The 27,519-nt window shown below is 46.3% G+C and overlaps 2 protein-coding genes across 2 annotated transcripts in view; one reads left to right on the forward strand and one right to left on the reverse strand.

The window, feature by feature from the left end:
• The window catches only part of CNDP2 (carnosine dipeptidase 2), a 560,556-nt gene that overhangs the window by 372,966 nt on the left and 160,071 nt on the right, over positions 1–27,519 (forward strand). The gene's annotated exons all lie outside the window — the stretch shown is intronic.
• Positions 1–27,519, reverse strand: part of CYB5A (cytochrome b5 type A) — a 37,295-nt gene that overhangs the window by 9,360 nt on the left and 416 nt on the right. The window lies entirely within an intron of this gene.

Consider the following 27,519-nt stretch of genomic DNA (forward strand, 5'->3'; position numbering starts at 1 on the left):
GGGCAGGGACTTGCTGAAGCTGCCGCCGGAGGGACGGACGGATTACAGACGGGGACTGCGGAGACAAGGAAGAAAGAGGACCACCCCACGTGAGGGTCGGGGGGATCTCTATGGAATGGAAGCATTTCAGTGCTCCTGGTGAGCTGCTTCAAATGGGAAAACAAAGGACGGTCACAATGCAGGGAGGGGACTGACAGGAGTGACAGAGACACAGATGAAGTCCAGAGACATCAGTCAAGAAAGTTCTCATTCAAGTAATAAGAAANGCAGGGACTTGCTGAAGCTGCCGCCGGAGGGACGGATTACAGACGGGGACTGCGGAGACAAGGAAGAAAGAGGACCACCCCACGTGAGGGTCGGGGGATCTCTATGGAATGGAAGCATTTCAGTGCTCCTGGTGAGCTGCTTCAAATGGGAAAACAAAGGACGGTCACAATGCAGGGAGGGGACTGACAGGAGTGACAGAGACACAGATGAAGTCCAGAGACATCAGTCAAGAAAGTTCTCAATCAAGTAATAAGAAAGTGCTTGGTCATTAGCATCCTAAATACTTTCACGGGGAAAAAAGTCTTCTTCAACTGAGACTCAGTATTACCTTAGATCAAATTTACCCCACCCTTGAGCAAATCATCTCTAAGTACGTGTCGGATAACTAAATAATTATTTGCATAACTGACTGCAGCCTGTTCTTAATTTCTCCTGGTGATGGAAAACAGAGGCACATAACAAAGAAGGGTACACATTACTCTGTTTTGAAATCCATCTCTCCCCCTACTTTGTGTAAATATATCTACTGCAATACAAATCTACCTGGTTTTCCCCCCTCTACTATAGTAAAAGTTATCTGCCTACATTATAGAAAATTTGGAAAACACAAAGAAATAAATAAAAATCACCCAAATCCCCTATGGTCTTGCCACATCATTAGGGCTGGATATACATACGTGTATATGTGTGAATAATTTTTACAAGAACACTGATCACTATCTTATGCCTACTGTTTTTTAGATAAAAAGCAGATTACAATACACGGCACTGAGGGTACTGCCCAGTGGTTACTATGTAAACTTAGGAAAATAATGGTATTTATCTCATATAGTTTCTGAAGATTAAACGTGTTGATATATGTATCTAGCACATAACACACGACCAATAAACATTTTTTAAATGTTTTTAAATTTTTAAAAACAGAATTTTTATTAAATATTCTCCAATGACAGCAAGCATCTTTCCTCAACGTGACTTTTTCAACAGCTACATAATATTACATACTGCAGAGATTTCCACAGTTAAGTGTCTTCTATGGAAAGTAAGATCAGAAGTCCACTTTAAATAAACTCAAGGAGCCACACCAGGGTCCGGGCAGCTGACTGGCTCGCTCTGAAAGCCAATCTGAAGCTTCCTGACACACCTCTAAGGCTGTGGCAATGAACACCATGATCTGCTGATTCTGTAACAATCTGTTTACTGTTGGGCAGGGACTGAGGGGTACAGAAGCAAAACAGGAGAGCTATAAAGTGACAAATGTAACTCAGTACGTACAAATTATGTAAGTTCACACACTGTTCTTTCCATGTGGGTGGCTGAACTCATGAGTTCCTTAACTTTTGGTTCCTATTAAGGATATGTGAATATAGACAATCTCCCAGAGGAAGCCATTATGTTCCAGGTACAGCCTATTATATTCAAAGGAAATTTGCAAATGAGGTTAAAAAACATAGGTTGGTCTTTTAGAAAGCATCATAAAACTAGACAAAATTTTAAAATAGAGAATTCGAGGGCGTCTGGATAGCTCAGTCGGTTGAGCATCCAACTCTTGATTTCAGCTCAGGTCGCATTCACTGGGTCATGGGATCAAGCCTGGCATCGGGTTTCACACTGAGACTGGAGCCTGCTTAAGATTTTCTCTCTCTCTCTCTCTCTCTCTTTCTCCCCCCTCCCCACCCCTCCCAGGCTCACTCTCACAAATTCTTAGAGGAACACAACAGTCCTAACCCCCCAAAAAAGGGCAACTTCTCAACTTAATTTCTGACCAAGCAAGGGACCAGGAGGTATGTCTGCCTAGCTTCTACCTAAACCATCTCTGTGAGGTAGCATTTTTAGGGGGAAAAAAACCCCAAAAACATCTTGGGTTACACTGGTTCCTGTGACCACTATTTAAGAAAAATTATAGAATCAATGAACAGACACTAAAGTACCTTTGCCCAGGGCGCCTGGGTGGCTCAGTTGGCTAAGCTTCTGCCTCTTGATTTTGGCTTGATTTGATGATCTCAGGGTTCATGAGTTTGACCCCCACATCAGGCTCTGCACTGACAGCATGGAGTCTCCTTGGGAGTCTCCCTTTCTCTGGCCCTCTCCTGCTTGCACGAGTGCTCTCTCTCTCAGAATAAATAAAAATAAACTTTAAAAAAAGTCTAGAAGTTGATTTTTTTAAATGTTTATTTTTGAGAGAGAAACAGAGCACAAGCAGGGGAGGGGCAGACAGGGAGACACAGAATCAGAAACAGGCTCCAGGCTCTGAGCTGTCAGCACAGAGCCCCACAAGGGGCTCAAACCCACAAACTGTGAGATCATGACCTGAGCCAAAAGTCAGAGGCTCAACCGACTAAGCCACCCAGGAGCCCCAAAAGTTAATTTTTTTTAACAAAATAACTCAAGTTTTGGTAAGACAGCAAAATATAAAGGACTGGCTTATTGTAATATCAACCATTTTCCCTGAAATATATTTATGATGTGGGAAGAGACGGAGACACATACTTTGTAGAGCAAATCAAGTCTAATCACGACGGTCTGAAACTTGGTGATGCACCGTGTCAGTCTCTTCACTCCTGCGAGCAGATTCACGCTGCAGGCTTAACACACACACATCTCACTGCACACAGCTCCTTTTCAGACCGTCGGCATTCTTAAGCGACAGCCCAGGGGACTCCGGCGTTGGTGCCGTCCTGGGTACTCACAGGGACGGTGCATGTCTACAGTTTCGGCCCGGAAACTCGAGAAAACCTACTGCGATCTGCTGGGCAGCGTCTAGAATTGTAAAGTGACTCAAAGAAAAGGCAAGGCTTCGAAAGAGGGAAGCAGTAGAGCAACAGGTGATGAAAATTATCTGACGATTTTCTGAAACACTTAAGGAAAAGACCCAAGTACCTAGTCACACACAGGCAGGATTAGAGGTGACAAAAGAGGTGAGCCTCTCCTGAAGACTGAGCCAAACACTGGTGAATTCTGTACCAAAAATCCGTCCTCACAAAGCAGCACTCACTGGGGCCCCCACTCATCCACCATGTGGTGGTGGTCGGCAGCTGGAGAGCCCAAAGACAGAGGGATGGGGGGGGCATCCGGGTAAGGAGGACCCAGGAAGGACAGAACTGGGCGCAGCTATGGAAAAATCAGCCATTTCCACCAGAACTGTGTCCCTCTAACATAAAGTCTCCCATTTTTCCGGAGGAGGATTTCGTTTTCCATTGTGTTATTACGTGCCAAAGTCAACTCACTCAACACACACACAACGAATGTCTCTATGTGACAGACGCCAAGGTGTGCCAGACACGGGGAGCAGAGAAGGTCCCAGCTCCTGCCTGGGGAATTTATAAATTAATAGCGACCCCACAGGAATCATCCACAACTGTACAATGTAGGAGAGAATCGATGTTCTGAAACGAAAGAGCACAACACGGACTCAGGAGTGGCTTTGCTGAGCTGAGACACAAAGCAGGGGTCAGGGTCGAGGAGGGGCAGAGACAGAGGGGATGAATGTCCCATGGGGGAGGGAGCACAGTGAGCTTGAGGCTGGCACCGGGGAGGGCAGGCCACATGGGGCTCTAGATCCTTCTCCTACAAGTGACGAGAAGCCATTGAGAAGATCTAACAAGGGAAGGTGACGAAAGCAGATTTAGTTTTAAAAATACAACCTAGGCTTCAGGGTGAACCACAGATATAAGGGCAGAAGAGGACTCGGGAAGGCAGTTTGCTAAGGACATACAGTGATCTAGGAAGAAACAGCTTACAGAAGGCTGGCGGAAGCCATGGGCAGGGACAGGTATAGAAGAGACAGAACGCAAGAGAGGAAGGACGTCTCGGTGGAATGACGACGATGGTGGATGCGGGACGAGACGCCACACGAGGACACAGATTTGGGGCTTCAAAATCGAATGGATGATGACGATGCCAACCTCTCACTGGGAATGGGACCCTGGAGGCAGACCAGCTTCGGTGGGCAGCCTGGCTCCGTCAGCGCCTCTGCGCACAGAATGTGCCCACAAGCCCAGGGAGCCAATCACCCCCTCGTCTGCCTCTGCAAAATCTCCATTACACAAGTTGTCCACATACACCTCGCTCTGATGGCGTATGAAGACCCCAGGCACGAAGCAGGGAATACCCGTCAAATAACTGGAACTGGCTTGTGCTCTTGGCATCCATAGCTGAAGGGTTCTTTACAGGCAAATATATTGGAAAAGATACAAGACTAGCACAGTCATAAGTCAGTAGACATTAACGGCCAGAGTCCCACCCCATTCCCAAGGACACTTTTCAGGAAGACACGGTGGATTTCTGTGGTATCGACAGTAACGCTGGCAACCAGGGCCTGAAGTGACATCTACTGCTCACGGCATAAAAGCCCTCGGCGACCCTGGCACAGTGGATCTCTTCTTGAAATGCTGGCTTCTCATGGCTGCGGGGACAGCAGGGCCCCCTGGTTTCCCTTCAACCTCAATGGCCACTACTTTCTAATCTGTTCATCTCCAAGTCTCAACACGGAGCACTCCAGGGCTCAAGGCCTTGGCACCACCCACCCTCTCCCTGGACCACCTTTCCCAGGGATTATCTGGTCTCCAGCCCAGGAAATCACTGTCCTCTGGTGAGTGCCGCTGCGTATTACCCGACTTCCCGAGCTCCAGAGTCCTCCCCCCTGCAGCCGCCCACACCTCACTCGTCCACTCAGCGTCTGATGCGCGTCCAGCCACAATGTGACAAAAACAAATGTGCTGCTTTACAGAAGTCCCGCTCGCAGCAAACAGTGCCGCCACCAGCACACACCCAACTGCTGCCGTCCCAAACTAGAAGTCAAACAATCCTCTTTCGTTCCCGCCCCAACCCACCAGCAAATCCAGGTGGCTTCTCTTCAAAATGTACTCAGGATCCAACACTTCTTCCCACTTCCCACTGCTCCCAGCCTAGACCGAGCCACCACCACCACCAGGCATGGACATCTACAACGGTCCCCTAACTGGTCTGCTTCCCTTTGCCCCTTCTACAATTAGCTCCCTCGCACTGTCACACCATGAGGGCTTTTAGAAGACAAGTGAGTCGGGGCGCCTGGGTGGCTCAGTCGGTTAAGCGTCCAACTTCGGCTCAGGTCGTGATCACATGGTTTGTGGGTTCGAGCCCCGCGTCGGGCTCTGTGCTGACAGCTCAGNCGGCTAATCACAGTGGAGGTGAGGAGAGGTAAAAGGGCAGCAGAAAACAGACTTGTTTCAGTGACAGACTGAAGGCAGTGGATTCTGCCCACACTTGCAAATATCCCGAGTCTTTCCAGCTTCCTGGAGAGGGTGAGGGTGAAGGGAGCCAGCCCTCCCTCCGTCGCTCAGTCCTGGCCTGTCTGGGGGCAGCTCCCCAGACTGGCCAAACTCGTTCTCCATGTCAGATCCGTCCCATCTGCCTCTGCTTGGAATGTTCCTCTCCCAACTCACATGTGAGTCCTTCTACCCTCATTCATAGTCAAGTCGGCCTTGCAGACCCTTCCAGGATTTCCCCATCTAAAGAGCCCTCCCATACACCACGTTCTCTACCCACTTCTTGTTTTATTTGCCTTCACACCACTTATTACTACCTATACTTATACCAATTTCCTTGAAAGACACAACTGAGGACAGAGACTTCTGTCGATCTTGCTCATCCCACTGCCCTAAAACCCTAGTCCAATGCCTGGCACATGGCAGATATGGAGAAACATTTATACGTCACTATTGGATAAACAGAGAAGATAAGCACAAGTCATTACACACCAACACACTGGTTTTGGAACCATTACATAGAACTGGTTATGTGGTTGATGACAACTTTCTCATTTCAACCACTCTGGTTCACACCACTCCCCTTTTCCTGAACTGTAATAGCTCTTACCATTGAGAAACCATATAATTTCATATTTAATTGCTGTCCAATTTATTTCATCGAAATATTTACTGTCTACTCTGAGCAAGACATTGTGTGGGACACCAAAGGTACATGAAAAATCAATGTGACTTGATCCTAAACAATCATGCACTTAAGTTGAGGTTAAAGAAATAAAATAACAGAGGAAAAACCCTTGGTCTTTACAGACACCTCATGGTTCTGACTAATCATGAAGGACCCAACAGGCGCTAAACATTTAGTAATATGCAACACCCCTAACCATGGATTTGAATCACTCTCCTGGAGGGTCAGAAGCAAATGAGGCACTTAGTTACTGTCCAGCATCCACAGCACAGTGCAGCTCCATGATTTTCAACTTCTTTTCAATGCTGCGATTTGTGCCATGTGATAAAAGCTTTCTTCATAACAGATGGCTCTGAAAAAAAGTCACTGGTTACTAATAGTGATGAAAGTGAAGAGAAAATCAGGAAGAGTATAATAAAGCAAGGGGTTTGTTGCCAGGCTTCAGCAATTTGGACTAAGACGTGAATTCAGAAATGGCTTCAAATTAGGATGCAAATGGCTCCACCAAATACACCATCTACACGGTGACAAAGTGGCTCACACAGCTGCTTTAGCAAGTGTTCGAGACAAGTACCACCCAAAAGAACTTTTTGCAACGATGGCCATATTCTAGATCTAAACTGTCCAAGACAGTAGCCACTAGTCATAAACGGATACTGACGGAAATGGGGGTGAGAAACTGAAGGGAAATTTTACTTATTTAAATGTAAATAGCCACGTATGCCCATTAACTACCCTACTGGACACTGTAGCTACAGAAAACACAAACCTTTTCCCAGATGTAGAGACAACGTAGGTGAAAACTGACAAGGTGTTTCATTTGCAGTGAAAGATATGTGTTTTTATTATATATACACACGGTAGTACACTTCCTCTCAAGGTGAGGAGGCTCACAGGTAAGAGCCACTGGGCAAGAACCAGAGCCCAGCACAAACCAAACTCTTTGGAAGAAACAGCTTTTGTCAACTGACTCATCCAAGAAGGAGAAGCCAAGATAAAAGCTGATGGTGACCAAGGACCCAACAACTCTTCTCTGTGGTTTTGGCAGGCCGTAGAATTAAGCCTGACTTATTTTACCAACCCCAGGGCACTACAGGATAAGAATACTGAAGTTCTTGTTTGTGTAATGACAACTCAGTAAAGACGAGGATGACATGGAGTACTTTATCACATATTAATTTCACATAAATTACTAGTTTATTGGCTTTAGTTCTCTTACAATCACTAAGGGTCCCAATCCTTTCAGTTACATTTTATTTAACATAAGAAATACAGTTGTAATTGTACTTGTGAATTTTAGGATTTATAAGGGACTCACAAATACATATAAAAATGAGAGGAAAAAGGCAGAAAACACAAAGTGTTAAATGAGTATCAAAATGCAAGGAAAGAATGGATTATTCCAGGTGGAAGACAGGCAACAACAGAACCTTCCACCTGCCAAATGGCAAATGGGGAGGGTGAGGTCACCCCTCCCTCATTAACGGCATTTGCTGAGCCTGTATGGTACTCAATGATCTAATAGGTATATTATCCATTTTCTTAAAAATTTAAGAGCTCAAAAAAGGAAGAAAATATTACAAACATGATCAATATTTCTTCCCTGGACACCAAACATCAATACTAAGTTAATGAGTATTTACAGTCCTTTGCACAATACTAACAAATAGAAACAAGGTCAGATTTTCATTTCATCTTCAATGAATAGTGCCATGCTAGTATTATCAGGTAAACACTGCTGAGTCATGTGCTGTAAAAAATCCACACACCCTGGGGCACCTGGCCGGCTCAGTCCATATAGCATGTGACTCCTGATCTAGAGATTCCTGTGTTCGAGTCCCATGTTGTGGGTAGAGTTTATTTAAAACAAGAGGAGGTGGGGGAATGTGGGTGGTTCAGTCCGATGAACATCTGACCCTTGATTTTGGCTCAGGTTCAAGCCCTGTGTCAGGCTCCATACTTGCTTGGGATTCTTTCTCTCTCAAATAAATAAATAAACCTTAAAAAAAAAAAGAAAGAAAAATCCATACACTTAAAACCAATGACCAACGTGTCCCTCTTCACCTACAGAGCCAGCATAGCCATGATCCCACCCACCTCCTTTCCAAATATATCCTACTGGTAAGAATTTGCTTTAATCTGAAAAACACTCAGGGAAGGTGGAGCTCAAGTACTCTTGCAACTGCTTTGCTCAGGAGGGGATACCAAGGTTATCAGGCTTCACCCCACATTCACAGCCTCCCCTCAGAAACCATGTGATGAGCTTCATTCATAACCCAAGTCTCCATAATCTCACTGAGAAGACGTGTTCTATTTAACACTAAGGAGTCAATGGTCTCCACTCCAGGTCATGACAAAAAAGAACATGACCCAACCCTGATGGCAAGACTCCCATGGGCCACTGATATCACAGCAGCACCGTACAAGGGGTGAAGGCCAGTCCTAGGAGAGCTTCTCCTTACCCCTTATCCCCTCACCCCTGGATCTTCTTCACTTCAGTAATAACCAGTCACGAGAGATGCCACATACAACATGTAACTTTATTTTCAAATGAAAATAAGTCTAATTTCCCACACACAGGAGGAAAAAAAAAAAAATAATATCAGAGTAAACTACAAGGTGCTTTCCCAGAGCTCAACAGGACACATATATCCGGGGTCAGGTACAGAGCAAGTGTAGTCAGTGAAGGCAAAGTCTTGGATTATTTCTGTGTTAAGGGGCCGCGAATTCTAGTATCGACATAACGAAAGTGAAGCCTCAAGTCCTTTTAAGAATGAGGCCAAAGAGAAATGCTAAAGAAAGGTATACATGCCTAATTAGAGGATTTTTTAAACTGCAGTAAAATTTTATTTCCTATTTAGTAACACACTAAATAATAATAATTATAATAACATGCTAAAAGGGACCTGTAAAAAATGGCAAGATAAAAAAGATAAACTTAGGTGCCTCTCCTGATGCAGATGTTTTCAATAAGTAATAAATTCTTATTACGAAGGCAATAATCTTTTTTTTAAGGAATTCTTTTTCTATTTTTTTTCAAGAGTACTTTTTTAAAATTTGAATTTCTACTTTTACCACATGCAATAGAAACGTTTTTAGAAACAGCTTAATATTCTTCAAATGATTATTATTACTAGTCTTTCTTTTGTTGTTATTTAAACTCCATTAAGTTGGAAAGATCTGTAATATCCTTACTATGCCATAGTGTGACTTGTGAGGTTTTTTTTTTAGTTTTTATGTAAATCCTAGTTAGTAAACATACAGTGTAATATTAGTTTCAAGAATACAACACGGTGATTCAACACTTCCATAAAACACCCAGTGCTCATCTTAAGTGCCCTCCTTAATCTCCACCTATTTAATTAATGCCCCCACAATCCATCTCCCCTGGGAAGGTAATAATCTTAATGAGAAAGAAATAAAATCAAAGTCATTCCAGATTCAAATATGCAGCTTGCAATTACTATTAATTCCAAAACAAATTACTGGTGAAAATACTCTCCAGGCCCATTCTGCATGCCTACTACTTGTTTCCACGGCTGTTTCTAGAGTTCCTTGGATTCTCTCTCCTCCCAGAAAATTAAGATGGGTACAAACTATATTTTTAGAATTATTTTTGCTAGTTATATTTCCCTTGAATAAAAACAATTTCATAAATGGGACAGTCTTAGGCTTGATACAGAATAACATTTTTGCTTAGTCTTTGACCTTAACTCCTGGAATTCCTACATTTTAGTGACTCTGGAAAAACACACTGTACAACTTTGTAGTCAAAAGTTAGGTCTTGTTCACCCAACAGGAAAACCTTGCCTTCTTGTAAATAAAACCAGGAACAGCGTCTCACCAAGTTCATGGCTCCGGCCACCAAACCGGTCCTCCTCTCCCTAATCCCTCTCCCATTCTTTTTTTTTAATTTCTTAATGTTTACTTATTTTTGAGAGAGACAGAGCATGAGCAGGGAAGGGGCAGAGGGAGAAGGAGACACAGAATCTGAAGCCCCCTCTCCCATTCTTACCCATCTTCAGTATCACTGCTAGAATCCTCATCCTCAAATATCGACCGTTTCACATATCCCACTCCAAAATCTACTGTGGTGAATTTGTGCAGGCCACTCAAATGCCTTCTGAAGATCTCAACCAAGAAAGCGTCCACACCTGTCCAGCACGGGGGGGCGGGGAGGGGGGGAGGCCTCGGCTGCACAAGCACATGTGGGGCCAAAGGCTGCTCACTGTGTCTCTCCCCCCACCCCAACACATTTAAACTTTTCACTGGGAGACAGCCACCTAGAAGAGAGACTCCCCCCAAGCCTCCCTTATAGCTGCATATACCATGTGATTCAATTCTGGCAGACGGGAGTATAAGTGGGAGTGTCAGAACCACCTTCAAGAATCTTCTCTTTAGAAGGGTGTGTCCTTTTGCCCTTTCTCTTCATCTTGCTTTCTGGAATGGGAATGCCTCCTGTGAACTGGAAGAGGAGAACCAGACCCCTGGGGACTAGAGGTCTAGTGCCCTGAGGCCTTGACAGAACACAGCCAGCACACCCAGCCTGGACTGCAAAGCTTGCTCCCTGATGACAGATGAATAAATTTCTGATTGAAGCACAGTTATTTGTGGAGTTCTTCTGAGGTTAATTCTAACCACTACATCCATCATTGTGTCAATACCATGTGCCAGGCACTAAAGTCCTAAAGCATATAAAAGATGTGAATAAACATTATTCCCAGTGTCTAGAAACATAAAACCAAGTTAGGACAATGAGCTTCACATTCGGTAAACAATTAGAGCAATATTAAGAGATTAACAATATTAACTGTTGACTGAACAGAAAAGTCTAATAAGGCAGGGGCTTTTAAAAAATAATCTAGGCAAGAGTTCGAATCTGGATAAACAGTGGATAAAGATGAATAAGCTCAACAAGAGTATGAATCCCAATGAACGTTTACAGGCTGAAATGTGCATGGCACCCTCGGGTTTGTGAAGAGATAATTCTGAATAAAGCAAAATGTGTAGGGCTGTGTGATGGCTCATTTCATGTGTCAGTGTGACTCGGTCCAGGGACACCCAGAGTTAATAGTGTTTCTGGGTGTGTCTGAGAGGGTGTTTCTGGATGAGATGAGCACTGGTATCAGCGGACTCTAGAGCAGGCTGCCTTCCCTAATGTGGGGGTGGGTCATCCATCCACGTAGGGCTTGAACAAAACAAAAAACAGAGGAAGGAGAAATCTGCCCCCTTCTTCCACCTCACAGATCGGGCTGGGACAGGTCATCTTATCTCGGGCCGTCAGACTCGGGCCTTTCCAGGCTCCCACTTCCCCTCAATCCATCCCAGCTCTAGCCTCTCTCAGCTTTCCTGAGAGTCCTCACCCATAGGGGAGCCTGGCATCGAAAGCATAAAACTGAGCTGAAGATCTGGACTCAAAACAGTAGACTGAAGGCTAAAACCGCCAAAGTTCAGAGTCCTAAAGAACCTTCAGAGACTCAACATCTTCAGATTCACAGATGGCGACACCGGAGCCCAGGGAACTTAAGCCCAACATCACACTGACAGACCAGGGAGGAGGCGGGACCAGAACTCCGGTGTCTGCCTTGTAGTTCAGCCTCCCCTCCACCCCCTGGCTTTTCTGAACATTCAAATTATATGACCATTTTTATGTTTCTGATCAAAGTGACCTTAGGTAAGATACCCTTAAAAACAAAGTTTCTCCATAAATTTCTGTTCAGGGAAGTTAGGGGAAAATCTCTCTCACTTTTTCTAGACCCCAAGAGATTCTGTCATCTGCTCCGACTTCCTGGGTCTTCCCAACTAAGACTCCCAGACACACACACTTCTGTCGCGGGGTTCTATCCAGCGTGAGGTTATCCCCTATAAGCCCCAGGAGCATACACAGATCTGCACTACGGTACCACCACGTGTCAGGCCAAAGTCATTTCCTCTGAGGGCTTGCTTAAACAAGCAAAACAAAGGACATCAACCAAAAAAAAAAAACCCATTTCCACTTAAATGTAATGTTGTGTGGCCCCAAAGTCCACCAGTTCTAAAGTTTCAAATAGGATCTTTCAATCCAAACACTTAACACTGCCAAAGAAAAGGTCAAGTAAACATATTGTCCATAAACAATGACTAGGCAAAAAAATTTATTTAAAGAGATTATCTGCAATAGTTAAGCCAAAAATGAAAAAACAATTCAAAGGAGATTGGAACATAAACAATTTATACAAGAGTTAGAAAAAGAAAAAAAAAAAAAAGATAGCCCAACCATACGTTTTGTATAATTTCTGGACAGTTTTCCGGCACCGTCTGGGGGGCTCTACGTGCACCTTCTCACTGAATCCTCAAAGCCAAAGGACCAGAGGCTTACCAGCATCATCTGAATTATTTGTCCTTGTTTCCGTCGAAGATCATGGGATGAAACTCAAAACCAGGCCTATCCATGCATTCTCCCCACTAGCCTGAGGTCCAACCTGATACTCAAACATCCGCCAAGTGTCACGCCTAGCTCTGTTGTTTCCAAGATGGGTAAGCGATGGCCCCCATCCTCAGGGAGCTACAGTCTAGTGAGCAAACAGACCTGTGGACCGACAGTAGCTACGCACAGTTAGCACCCGCTACGGGAGCTGCAGGCACTATAATAACCTGATGTCACCTGTAAAAAGATGTCCTGTTTGACAGTTTCTTCACTTCTTTTTGTTATTGGACTGGGGAGGCAGTTAGAAGAATTAAGCACATTATCACCTCCCATCGACTTTATAAATAATCCCTTCCCGTATCAGTTATCAAAACGCAAAATGAGACCCCTCATTAGTACCTGCAAGCCCCTTAAACTTCGTGACACCTCCCTGACCACCTCTGCGGGCTCCAACATCCACCTTCTTTCCTACCCTCCTCAGGTCCCTGTGTCATGGTCAGTATCCTAGAAGTTGTGATTTGANCCTTCGTGACACCTCCCTGACCACCTCTGCGGGCACCTTCTTTCCTACCCTCCTCAGGTCCCTGTGTCATGGTCAGTATCCTAGAAGTTGTGATTTGAACCCCAGCTCTCACAGCTTCTGTGTTCAGGCAGGATTATGTAACCCACACAGGGTCCAGCTTTGCCACATCTTAGTGACATGACCCAGAAAGGTGCTAGATCTTTCTGAGCTTCCATTTCCACATCACAAATACCTTCCTAGGAAAGCAAACAATACAAGAATGCCTGGCAGGTAACAGGTGTTCCAGTACTGTCGATTTAGCTCCCATCCCCAACACCCCCAATTTGATGCTGACACAGAGAGCCTTGTCCAGGACCTAACACCAGTACCCGGGCCCTGTAAACTGCTGAAGGCCGAGTCCAGCACCAAACCCAGAAGACGCCCTAGTTCTTTCTACCCATCCCTTCACCTTCAAGAGGTTTCTGTGGATTAAATCACAGATATACTCATTGTCCAAAGCCAAAGAACCAAATGACAGGAGTTAACAGAAACTACATGTTGCAAGGACAATGGACATTGCCTTACATGAAAGCAATCTTAAAAGTCATGGAGAGGACAGATAGGTGGTGCAGCTGTGACCTTGTGATTATCCCGGGGAATGTTGGTGAGATTTCCTCTCCTTGAAAAAAGAGAACACCCTGGCCAACACTTAATTCTACCATTACTAAACTTCTCTTGGCAGTAAAAATAAAGCAAGTGTGTTAACTACAGACAGAGCTAATCCTCTGACCTCTGAAAGGAACCTAAGTCCCTGATTCTGAGGCAAGGACCTTGAGATAGAGGGCAGGGGACGGGGACAGGACACTGACCAGGGGGAAAGAGCAGGGGACATGGGGGCCAGGAGACGAGTTGTAACAGGATGCCACTGGCCTTGTGGCCCATCCCAGCCCAATGCCCCTCATGGGAATATGCACAGCCACCAAACTCCAAGGCCCAGGGGCAGGTGGGCTGTGATCTGAGCGGCTATTCCTCAGTCTACCATCTGTGATCCCCTTGGGTTATAAGAGCCCAATGACAAGATGACAGAACAGCCTGCATCGAGACTGGGGGGAAGGAGAGGAGGGATGATGGAGGCACCAGTTACTTCTGTCTTTTCTCATTCTCTCCCTCAAATCTTTGGCCTCTTTTTTCCTTTCACAGCTACTGCTAAGAATAAATTTGGCTCAAACCTGTATCTGAGGGCAAGACAAATAAAACAAGCTGCCAGGAAAGTCTCCAAGCTTGCCCCAGAGCCATTCTACCTCAGTTTTCTAGTAGTATACACTTATAAACTTTCAACGATTCATTCAATAAATACTTGTTGAGTCCTTTCTAGATGTTGGCATTGTTCTGGTTGCTGGAAAAATGTCTGCTACTATGCTCATGAAGCACACATTCTAGCAGGGGGAGGCAGATAAGCACGACGTATAGTCAGGAAGTTATACAGCTTGTTAGAAGGGGATGCAGCACAATGGGGTTGGGGAGAGTTGGAGGGGACTTCCACTTTTAAATGGGGGAGGTCAAGACAAGCTTATGGAGAAGGTGAAGGGGTGAGCTACGCAGGTGTTTGGGGGAATGAATTCCAGTGCAAGGTATTTAAGGTGAGAGAGGTCGCGGCATGTTCTAGAAGAACAGGGGCATCAGTACACCGGTCACGGACCTAACAGGAAGAAGGCAGCAGTAGGAAAGAGCAGAGACAGAATTCAGCACCAAGTCACGTGGGGCTCGCAGCCATCAGGCTGACTGTGGCTTTACCCACAAAAGAGACGGCGAGCCCCTGAGGCATTTTCTGCTTTAACTATACTGAAAGAGTTGTCCACAAGATGTTGTGAGAGCAGTACCGAAAGGCGCCACGAACCCGTCACCCAGATGTCCCCAGCGGGTGATATCTCACAGGCCTACAGAGCATCACCCAAACCTAGGCTTCTTGGCAGAACACGGTCCGCCAGACCGACCATCAGGCAGCTGCGGGGGGCACTCGTGTGTCCGTCCCGTGTGCTGGTGTGTCCTGGCCTGCAGCTCTCAGCCACGTGTCCGTTCACGTAACGCAGAGCGGCTCCCGCACCACGAAGGGCTCCCCCACTGCCCATCTGGCACCCCCACGACTTCTCTGCTCCTCGCTCTGTAATCATGTCATTTGGAGAATGTCCCGTAAATGGAACTGCACCACATGTGATCTTTTGGGACCTTTGCTGCCTTAGCATACTGCCCTTGAGATCCATTCAGGTTGCGCTGTCCCCTTTCTAGTGCTGAGTCATGTTCTACTCCAGCATGGAGTCTAACCATCAGTACACTCAAGAACATCGGAGTCGATTCCGGTTTGGGGCTCTTGCACATAACTAGCCAACGGCCACTGCATATCAGTTTTCTAGTATTTCACAGTTGTAAACTACTAATTATTCACCTCATAATCACAGAGTCCTCTCCACACACCAGCACTGTTCTAGGCACTGGGACTTGTGTACTGGCTTTTATGTGGACACAGTCTTCCTCTAAGACAAATGCCTACGAGTGTGATTTCTGGGTCATGTGATAAGTGCATGTTTAATTTTTTTATGATTTTTTTTTTGTGAGAAAGAGAGAGCAGGGGAAGGGGCAGAGAGAGAGGGAGACACAGAATCTGAAGCAGGCTCCAGGCTCTGAGCTGTCAGCACAGAGCCCCGCGCAGGGCTCGAACCCACCAACCGTGAGATCATGACCTGAGCTGAAGTCTGATGCTCAACTGACTGAGCCACGCTGGTGCCCCTATTTTTTTATTATTTTTTAAAGTTTATTTACTTACTTTTGAGAGAGAGACAGAGTGAGAGGGGAGTAGCAGAGAGAGAGAGAGAGAGGGAGAAAGAGAATCCCAAGCAGGCAAGCTCTGCACCATCAGCAGAGAACCTGATGTGGGGCTCAAACTCTTTATAAACCATGAGATCATGACCGGAGCTGAAACCAAGAGTCAGACACTTAACTAAGCCATCCAGGTGCCCCTATGTTTAACTTTTTAAAAACAAGTTCCAGAGTGTCTGTACCATTCTTCATTCTCAGAAGCAATTCCTGCTGGAGTGAACACTTCCACATCCTCGTCAACATTTGGGTCACCAGTATTTTATCACAGCCCTTCTAACAGGTTTGAAGCGGTATCTCTCGGTGGCTTTAATTTGAATTTCCCTAGGGGCTAATGACGATGGACATCGCTTCATGTATTTATTTGCTATTCATCTATCTTTTTGGAAGAAATGTCTACTCAAGTCTTTTGCCCATTTTCTATTTGGATTGTTTCCTTACTGTTAAATTTAGAGAATTCTTTATATATTGTGGATCTAAGTCCCTTGTCTTGTGAGATTAGAAAATATTTTCTGCCAGTCAGTGGCTTGTCATTTCATTCACTTAACAGGGTCTTTTAAAAAACAAATTGTTCTTCATTTTTATCAAGTTCAATTTATCCATTTGTTCCTGTATGTCAGTCGCTTAGGACATGATCTCGCAGTTCGGGGGTTCGAGCCCCGCGTCGGGCTCTGTGCTGACTGCCAAGTCAGAGCCTGGAGCCTGTTTTCAGTCTGTGACTCCCTNAAGGTTTCCAATGGCTTCAGATCTTTTCTGTGTGATGTATGGGCGCGAGTGCAAGTACGGAGCTCCTTACTTCTCCGCCATCTTGCCCCCTCCTCCTGTATGTCATGTCTTAAGAACTCTGCTTAAGTCTCTTCAAAATATTTTACATTTTATATTTAGATCTATGATTTCTATTTGGGTTAATTTTTTTTTTTAATCTGGTGTGAGGTTTAAGTCAGGATTTATTTTTCAACTACTGATGTCCAATTGTTCCAAAACCATTTCTTGAAAAGGCTGTCCTTCCTCCATCAAATTGCTTTTGTATCTTTGTCAAAACTCAGTTGGAAGGATCTGCATGGGTCCATCTCTGAGTTCTCTACTCTGTTCCACTGATCTATATGGATGTCTCCTGCCAGGGCCACACTTTGACTGTGGCAGCCATAGCTTAAGTCTTAAATCAGCTGGTGTTATTAGCCATGGAAGGGTTTCCACAGGAAAGTGATGTGCTCTGACCTAACATTTTAAAAGGTCATTCTAGGGGAGCCTGGGTGGCTCAGTTGGTTGAGCGTCCAATTTTGGCTCAGGTCATGATCTCTCAATTCGTTGAGTTCAAGTCCCGCGTCAGGCTCTCTGCTGACAGCTCAGAGCCTGGAGTCTGCTTCGGATTCTGTGTCTCCCTCTCTCTCTGCCCCTTCCCCACTCACACTCTGTCTCTCTCTCTCAAAAAATACAAACACAAATTAGTTAATTCACGGTCACTTTACTATGGTGAGAGTAAGCTGTCCCGGCAAGAGACACCAGGCGAGGGGCAGTGGAGATAGCCCAGGGAGACAGCAGAAGAGGTGGGATAAAGTAGTCAAAATCGGACTATATTATAAAAGTGGAGCCATGCAGGGGGTGACGTCAGAGAGGGGTCAGATGTGACCTCCAGGGTCTTGACTTGAGCCAATGCAGAGAACGGTCATGGAATGAAGTAGCTATTTGACAACGGAGCCAGTTTTATGAGGGAAGTTCGGCTGGGTTCTCAGTCCGCCGGGCACGAGGGGCCTAGCGGACATCTACGTGGAGCCATGAAGCCAAGCGGGAGTGCAAGCATCCGAGTCTAGGCGAGAGGTCTCTCCGCCCTGGAGGTGAAGGTTCACTTTTCAGGTGGGGACACTGACTGAGGTGGCTCAGAGAAAGTGCAACACACAGGCCTGCGGGCACTCCCAGCCCGGGGTCGGAGGGGAGACAGCGAGCAGGGCGAGGCGGGTGGAGGAGACCCAGGAGAGAAGGGGGCACCGGGGCCACGTGTCCCCAAGAGAGGGGAGCGCGTCTGGTCCCGGGGTGCAGGCGGACCGGCGGCATCACTGGCAGCCTCAGCGCCAACAGCTCCAGTAAACTGTTTTAAAGAGAATAGCGAGGACGAGCTGGGACAGCTGGCCTAACACGCCTTTCAGAGGGTGTTGTGAAGCAGGGGGGGCACACAGGGCCAGGAGGGGAGCAGGCTCAGCAGAGGCTGTGAGGACGTGTTTTAGGACAGCAGCAGTAACAGCAGGCTGGAGCGCCCAGGAGAACCGCCCGGTGGGGGGAGGGCGAGGAGGGGACTCTTAACGCAGAAGACAAGAGCGGCAGGCAGCTGAAGCGGGGTCACCGCTCTGGGCAGGCCTGCAGTGGACACCCCGGGCTGTGACTCTCCACTGTCTTCTCCTTTTTTCCCAGGTGCGAGGCTCAGGGTCATTCTATTCCACGCTCTGAGGCTGCATCAGAATCTGAACTGCCTAACAAAGACTCACCAGTTTCTAAGTGTCAAGCTTCCGGGACAGACTTCCAGGCAAACATCTATGGACCAAGAAAGGATCAAATCATCATAAAACTAGTGCGTACCATTTCTGTGGAAGGAGGAAAAAAAAGAAGATAGCACACTGAATAGGTCTGTGTTCCTCCATCAGACTCAATCCTCCTCCAGCCACTTCAGGAAGATTTACTGAGCACTTACTATGTGCCAGGATAAGACGGACTGGGCCCTGCTGTCTGGTGGGAAGGGCTGCAAACGAGCAAACAAGAAAAGCAGCAGATATTGACTTTAGAATTAACATAAAAGCAAAGCGAGATGATAGGACAGAAGATTCCCCGTCCTGGGAAAAGATACTGAGCTGTGATCTCAAGAGGGTAGTGATCAAGGGAATATACACCACGCAGAGGGGGAGGCAGTACAAAGGTTTGCAGCAGAAACAAGCCTGACTTCTCTAAGAAACAGAGGCTGAGCGAGGGGCGGAGGGCAGGCAGATAGTGTTGCTAGTTGAGGCGGGGGCCAGGTCATGCAGACCTTATTAAACCAGGACAGAGAGATGGAATTTTATTATAAAGGCAACAGAAAGCCACTGAAAAGAATTTAACAGAGAAATGGCAATCTATTGCCACTCCACCAAGGTTTCGATTTTCTTCTAGAAATTACATCCTTTAATATAGTAACAACATATTAACAGAGCAACAACACTTAACATAGCAACAACATTCCTCGAACCGAAAACTCAAAGCAACCACCGATCTGGTGGAAGCAGTGAGATCCCAGAGACTAGCTGGGGACGCGCTCTGAGGGCTACAGGACACAGGAGCGTCTGGGCAATCCTGCAGCCGTGTGGCAGGTGCAACCATAAAGGCATACAAAGACCGAGGGGAAGAGGCAAGAGAGAAAAAGACCTCCTGGGAGAGGGGGTTCCTGTGTCTGAGACATTAAGTGGGAGGATGACGCAGGCAGACAAGGCAAGGCAGGGTGTCACCGACGGCGCCAAGGAAAAGGACCCACAGTCAGCATCAGCGAGGGGGCGGGAGGGGCCAGGGGATTAGCTGAACCCATGCAGGGATTTTATCAGGGTGGTAACCTCATCAGATTTCCATTCAGAACAAGCCCTCCCGGGGCACGGACTTAAGAGGCCTTTCCCAAACAACGTGTAAGCTCTTTGCACACCTAATATAAACAATCTCTTCCTTGAAAAAAAGGACACGGGTTCGTAAAATTGTCCAGGTATCATCTGTGTGGGGAAGAGAGTTCTTGAAGACTCCACCAAGACTCCCCACAAAACCTCCTGTGAGAAACCAGAATGGCTGCCTGTCTCCTTCACTTCTAGAAGGCAACATAGTAAAATGCCAAAAGATGNTCCCGGGGCACGCACTTAAGAGGCCTTTCCCAAACAACGTGTAAGCTCTTTGCACACCTAATATAAACAATCTCTTCCTTGAAAAAAAGGACACGGGTTCGTAAAATTGTCCAGGTATCATCTGTGTGGGGAAGAGAGTTCTTGAAGACTCCACCAAGACTCCCCACAAAACCTCCTGTGAGAAACCAGAATGGCTGCCTGTCTCCTTCACTTCTAGAAGGCAACATAGTAAAATGCCAAAAGATGAAAAGGAAGGCACATTACTGCCCTTTGACCTTCTAAGAGTTGTCTTTTTTTGTTCAAATATTTCCATTCCCAGCTTCCCCTTGCTTTCTCCCTGGTTCCCGCAGGGTCTCCAGACACGGGTGGAAATCTCAAAGCGAGTAACAGCAACCGTGTACCAAGTGGATGCTCAGTCTCCTAAAACTCTGGCAATCACCTTAGGTCGCATGCCCTGGTCAGGGAGTTAGCTGAAGAACGTGGGCTGCGGAGTCCTGCAGCCTGGACTGAAATCCTGGCTGTGTCCTCACTGGCCGTGCGACCAGAGCAAGACACTGACATCCCCAGGCACACTTCCCTTCTCTTTAAAAAGGAGAGGGGGTGCCTGGGCGGCTCAGTCGGTTGAGCGTCCAACTTCGGCTCAGGTCATGATCTCATGGTTCGTGGGTTCGAGCCCTGCGTCGGGCTCTGTGCTGACAGCTCAGAGCCTGGAGACTGCTTCAGACTCTGTCTCCCTCTCTCTCTAACCCTCCCCGGCTTGCTCTCTTTCCTAAAAATAAATAAACATTAAAAAAAATTAAAAAGGAGTAAACCCCCACCAACCGGGGAGGATCATTTTGAGGATTAAAAGTGCAAATGCGAAGGAGGGCTCGGCCCTAAAATCATGCAGCACACTGTCTGGCACATGGTCAATGCCAATCAACGCTCAGTATGGGTCCACGCCTACCCTTCTACCGTTAGTACTGGGATTTCTACCGGGGAAGGAAGTATGATAGGCATTTAGGTAACTCTTTTTGAAGAAGGGAAGAGGGGAAAGCGGGCTGGGTGTATCTGGTGTCCAGCTTTTGACAGAGCTGTGCAAAACTCCATGCTCATGATAAGCAACAGCAGGCACTCGAGAAACGGGTGGAAAATAACAGTCCCCGGGCCTTTACTGCCGAAGAGCGACAGGCTGGCACCCCTAGAAAGTCAGCACAAAAGACCCGTGATGGAGCCCAAAGCCATTAATGCCGCCCTCCCCCTCCTCTCCCACACCCACTGGGCATCCCCCCCCCACAGCAGCAGGGCCAGCTCAGTGCCTTCCTTCTGGACTCAGCTCTGGGCATGCCAGAAAGGGACTTTTTGCTGTCATCCACGAGATGTCAGCTGCCACTAACCAGAGGTCACTTACCAATAGGCTGCTGAGACCCAATTCTACTCACCCTGAGTGAACCGAGTCCCACATCTTCAATCCACTCTCCCGGTCCCCACACAGGACTTCGTAAAAGACATAAAAATACACACACCAAGTTCAAAGTTAACAGGGAAGAGCAGCGCACTTCATGAAGACACTGAGAAGGGCAGTGAGCCACCGCCACTGAAGTCCTCCGTTAGGCTGCTGCTACCTCTGGCCACTTTCCTCAGGGCTTCAAAATCGACTAGCGCTGGGAACGCTAGAATACACAAGGCACTACCCGCTACGGCTGCATTTTGAAGAAAATTTATATGCTAAAGGGAAGAAAAATGCTTCCATATATTACCCCTTCTGAGAAAAATACACAGCCAAGTAATACGGGAAAGGAGGAGGGGAATCAACTACATTTCTCAGTTACTAAAGAAAAGGAAGCCCTGGGGAAGGCAAAGTCCCCCTGGTGTGCAAAAGCCCTGGTCGTGGCCACTAGTGTGAGCATCAGGGGCACACAGGGAAGACGTGATAAAATGTGAAAAGCATGCAACTCTTCACCCAGCAGCTCCACTTATAAAGACTTACCCAAAAGGCACGGGAAGAGAGAACTGCCTACATAGGATATAGAATACACTGGGTAAGGAAGCAACCAGAAAATAGGACTTACTGACATAGAATGGTGCCCTCCCCACACAGGGGAACAGGACAGATTACAAAAGAGCCTGCAGGGCATTTTATCTTTTACGTAAAACAAATCCAAGTTCGAGGGTGGTTGTGCACAGAGCTGGCGGCGACCATGTTCACCAAGACGTTCACAGGGTCACCTGGCACAGGGGAAGTCTAGGCAGCTCGGATTTTTCCCTTGCTCTTTTCCACACTGTCCACTTCCTTACAGTAACCATGTGCTCTTTTCCCCAAAAGCAAGAAAGTCAGACTTTTAAAAGCTCCAGAAAAGAGACGACATCCCATCAGGCATAGCATATATTCCTAAATAAATTATATTTCAAGTGAATTATTTGTACTTTGGACCATTTTTATACTTTGATATGTGTACCTCCTTGAGAAATATTGGGCCTTCCACACAACAAAAAACAATTATAATACTTAATTTGTAAGAAAACTTTATCCTAGTCAAACTATACTCTTACAAGTGTTTTCACACATATTCGGATGTTCATGAACCTGATGCAGGAGACAGGATATTCCCCAATTAGGAATAAAGAAAATGATTTAGAGAATTTGCCTGACACCCCCAAATACGTCTAATTTTCTTAACCATCATGCAACACTTCCCCATGACTGTCTCATGGGACCTGGGTTGCCCAGACTCCATCACGTTACAAGGTCTGCACTGGTTGTTTCCTGTGGCTTTGGAGGACTCTGGGAACACCAAACAGCTGCATTAAGTAGAAAGGACCATAATTTACTCCTTGATTTAGCCAAACTGGCTTACATCATCTATTCTCCCTTCCTTTGGAATTTCCACCCACCTTACAGATAAATAAAAAACAAGAGTTAACAACCTCAAGTGATGTTCTGTTGTTTTGAGTGTTTCAAATTAAAGTAACTCACACTCTCGAAACCTCTTCTCAAAAGGAGCAAAAAAGCTATCACAAAAAATAAAAAAGAACAACAAATGTAGAAATATAAAAAAAGAGACCCTGCGCACAGGCTCACATTCCCCAAGTAGCCTTGTGACACGTGGCTCTCCACCTGTATTCCCAAGACGCCTGAGCCACCTTCACCCCTAAACATCCCTTTACATTTTCCTCCTACCGATTTCATATTTTCTAAGTTTTATTTACCAAACTATGTTATGTGTAATAATAACACTCCCATTTTATAGTCATCAAAGACATATTTGCAGCCACAGTACCAGATTCAGTGATCAAACTTCCTTGAAGAAAGCAAAGGTACTTGGGATTTTAGCCCTTAGTATGTATCACCGCATATCGAGGCTATATCTTCTGGCTTTCTAAGAACTTCAAGCACCTACACTCTCTTCCTGGGTCCAGGGGAACGGAGGTCCCCCAGGCTCAGAACCACTGATTTCTGCAAAGTAGGTAGGTAGCCATGTCCAAGGAAAATAACAAAAAGTAAACCCCTACAACAAAACTTGGTGTTGTTAAGAACACAAAGTCTCTGAAAGCAAAGATGAGCCAGGAGCCGACAGCTCTGTGAAGCAGGATGCTGTTAGAGAATCCCCATGACGCAGACACAGAGCGTCAGAATCCCAGGATGACCCAAAAAGGTTCTGTAGAAACAAGTTTCCACTTTGGTCCCGTAAAAAAGGGGGCGACTTGACACAAAGGCATCATTCTCTACCACATTTCTCAGGAAGAGATGAATTTCACAAATTAATCTATTAACTGGAACCAAAAGCAAGTAAACAGAACTTCATCAATGCTGAGACAGTCTTCTTGCCCTTCTACAGCTCTTTTAAAAACAGAATATATACTGCTGCCCAAATCACAGAAAGGGAAAAGCAAACTATTTTCTTTTCCCAGCACTAAATGCCTATGTTTTCATTTCTTTTTCTAAAAAAAAATTTTTTTAACGTTTACTTTTGAGAGAGAGAGAGAGAGAGAGAGAGCGAGAGCGCGAACGAGTATGAGCAGGGGAGGGGCAGAGAGAGAGGGAGACAGAATCAGAAGCAGGCTCCAGGCTCTGAGCTGTCAGCACAGAGCCCATCACGGGGCTGGAACTCACGAACCAGAAGATCATGATCTGAACCCAAGTTGGCACTTAACTGACTGAGCCACCCAGGCGCCCCACTACGTTTTCATTTCAAATAACCGCCCCCTCAAAGTTCTGTAATCATTGGCCCTGAGACAAATATAATCAGATGACAAAACCCAACTTCACAAATATAAATTCAAAACCTAGAACTCAGGACTGAAAAACAAATAAACCTAGTTCAAAATATATAGGCAACACAGCTCATAATTCTGCAGGTCAGTATCAGACAGTAACCAAACACCCGCTGCTATTTAACCTGCCGTTAATAATGAGGCCGTCTTCCCTCTCAGGTGTCTACCCTCATCTCGAACAAACCAGTTTTTAAGGCCATTATTTCAAGAGACAGCTTGTTACACAACTTAGAAACTTCACCTGTGTTCTCAACTGGAAGGCTAGAATTTGGATAATCCTCTCTCATTTCAACATCACCTACAAGATTTACACCTTTACCTAAAATCTACTGACACTCAGCGACATAGGATACGACAGCAGAAAAGCCACCAGTCTACCTGGCCCCAAAGTAGCGCAGGCGCTGCGCCTACCTGTGCACGGCCCATGTCTGCTATTGTGTTATGTGTTTAACCAGCATTACTCTGTTTAGTTCTTAAAATAACCCTGTGCAGTAGACACTATTATCATCCTCCCATTTCACCTTAAAATAAGGCATGTGCGGCAGACGTAGGCGGCAGAGCGGTGCCCCTTCCACCATCACACTACACGCTTCCTTAACTTGAATGGAGATATAAATGTAGGATATTCTGAAAGGAAAACATACTCAGCCATGAAAAGTCTTGTTATCCATATGGATGTGTAAATTCATAGTACAGGGAGACCTACCCACATGGTGGAAAGTTCCCTTTAGAGGTAGGAAGCCCCTCCCCTTCCAAAAAAAAAAAAATACCTTTCATACTTAATACATAAATTAGGGAAAGCAGAACATTCTTTAATTAGCAAACAAAGGCTTCATGAAATCCTGGAGCTTTTCACATGATGGAAGAAAGGGGGCAGAGCAAGGAAGCGAGAGACAGACATCCTGGTCTCCTTTCTGTTTCAAAAGCAGGTAGGAGACAGACTGCACGGGCCTAATCAAGTGGCGGAAACAGGACGGGTCTAGGAAGACATGCAGCTGCCAAGGTCCTGCAGAAGCTCTCTGAGTGACAGGATTTGTGTTTAAGAGGCAGGAAGCATCGGGCAGGGGTCTCAGAATGCGGCATCGCCGCGGAGAGGCCGGCCACCCTGCCAGTCGGTCCAACTTCAAAATGTCAGCCACCTTCCTCGGCGACCTTAACCCACACCCCGCTCTGTGGGCTTGCTCGTCCTTTCCACCTGCCACCGAGGGCCTCAGGCCCTGTTTACAGAGCCCATGCCCAAGGCCTCACACCACCGCCCCGAGGCCACTCCTGCTGAACTAGACTCAACTGACTCCCTGTTTCCTGTGGTAGTCCTGCTTCTGCCAGCAGAAGCTTCTGTAAACAACATGAGGTCTCTTCCTCTCAGGTTGTTTACTGAGGGAGATGCACCTGTAAGAGTCCAGAAGCTACTGGACTTTAATCACACTTTAATCAGTAAAGGATTAAAAGGAAGAGCATAACTACCAGAGGGCAGTGGTGCTCCATACAGGCTACTATATGGGGAGCATTTTACCAGGTATCAATTGAGGAAAGGACGCAGGAACTGCTATAAACTTGTTTTTATTTACCGCATATAAATAGCCTTTTACTTATCTCACTGTGTCAGTTATCCAATATTAGTGATGGTGATTCTCACACTACTTTCAGAGAAAGTACTGAAAACAGAGAAATAAAGGAATTGGCCGTCAGCTAATTTACCCATCCAACAGCTTGTTCACATCCCTTACGATTTTACTTAGAAAATTTTGTGCAATGTCCTCTTTGCTGCCAAATCAGAATGACACGTAAGTGGTTTAAAGTTTAATGCTCTTGTCTTTTTTGTTGTTGTTGCTAAATGTTTTATTTATTTCTGAAAGGAAGAGAGAGACAGCATGAGCAGGGGAGGGGCAGAGAGAGAGGGAGACATAGAATCTGAAACAGGCTCCAGGCTCTGAGCTGTCAGCACAGAGCCCGATGCGGGGCTCGAACCCACAAACTGCGAGATCATAACCTGAGCCAAAGTCCGACGTTTAACCAACTGAGCCACCCAGGCGCCCCATCTTTCTTATTATCTCTTTCTGAGCAATTTACCCTTAAAGTTATGCAGAATACATTTTATGACCGTGATTTTTGACTAGGACGGATTTTGGGGCATTTGGCAACAATATCTGGAGTCATTTTGCTTGTCACAACTGGGGTACGGAGTGCTGACAAGGGGGGAGAAGGTGGGCAGGCCAGGGAAGCCACCTGTAGACACAATGTACAAGTCACAACCCCCTCAAAAGAGGAAAAAGAAAAAAATACTTCAAAAAATGTCCTATTACTCTTTCCTAAATGCTCTTTTCTTTTTTTTAAACAAACAAACAAAGCAAGCACACGCTAAATGTTAAAATTCTAGAATTATACACATTCCACCGCCAGGGAACAAGGAGCAGTTGCAAGTAGACTTTTGGCACCAATTAGCCCTGACACTATGCTGCAGCTTACACGCCTGGGGCTGGGTGAAAGGGACAGATTAGATCTGCCTCCCCACTATAAATCACTCCAAAGCAGGGCACTATTTTATCTTCCGGCACGACACCAAATGACGCTTTAGGAGTAAAATATCTTATTAATAAATATCAGCTTCAACTCTTTTCAAAAGTTTAAAAACTTTTTTCTGCAAAAGTCCTCTGATGTAAACTGTGATCCGGCTAAAACCAGGCCTCTATTCTCATTTTCCCCTCCAACTCCGTAAAAACGCCCAGCACTACACGTTCTCTTTTGTCGGGCGGAGGGGGAGACAAAGGAGAGGAAGTGTTGCTCTCAGATTTAGGATTCAAACTCCGCACAGAGACAAAAACAAATCCAGAGGTAGCAAAGAAAAGCCTCTTAGAATCTGCAGCAAAACTTATAACCTGATGCAAAGGATCTTATCAAAGAGATGTTTTCCTCTGTTAGGCGAAGTTATTTCACAACTTCCGAAGCTAAGGATCAGGTCCCAGCGGCAGCTGGCACCGCCCTACCCTTCCTTCTGCATCAAAGCCTCTCGCAGGCCGCGGGGCCGGCTTCCTAGTTCCAGAGTCCAGCACCATCTCGCTGTAAAGGCCTCACTGGACGCGGTTAACAATCCCGGCCTCCTTCCTGGGGAACAGGGTGGGCGCGATGGTGGGGGTGGGCCTAGGGGGCCCGGGGACAGCGGTGCGGACCACACCCCACCTCTGAACTAGGCTCCTCTCTCGCGGAACCCCACCGTCCTCAGGATGGGAGGTATCCAGCCGGCCTCTACTGAGAGTCCGCTCCCGGTCTCTGATGGGGACCCCGTTTTTGCAAACTCCCAAAGGGATCCCTCACAAGCCTTCCGCAGCTGCGCCCTCCCCTAGGAAAACAGCGGCAGCCGACCTCGCTGCCCGCTCAGGGCCAAGGGGTGGTCGCCCCCGCACCCGCCCAGGGGGGCGGCTTCTGCCCGAGGTGGGCACACC

This window comes from Crocuta crocuta, unplaced genomic scaffold (genome assembly GCF_008692635.1).
Source record: "Crocuta crocuta isolate KB4526 unplaced genomic scaffold, BGI_CrCroc_1.0 scaffold101, whole genome shotgun sequence".
Taxonomy (NCBI): domain Eukaryota; kingdom Metazoa; phylum Chordata; class Mammalia; order Carnivora; family Hyaenidae; genus Crocuta; species Crocuta crocuta.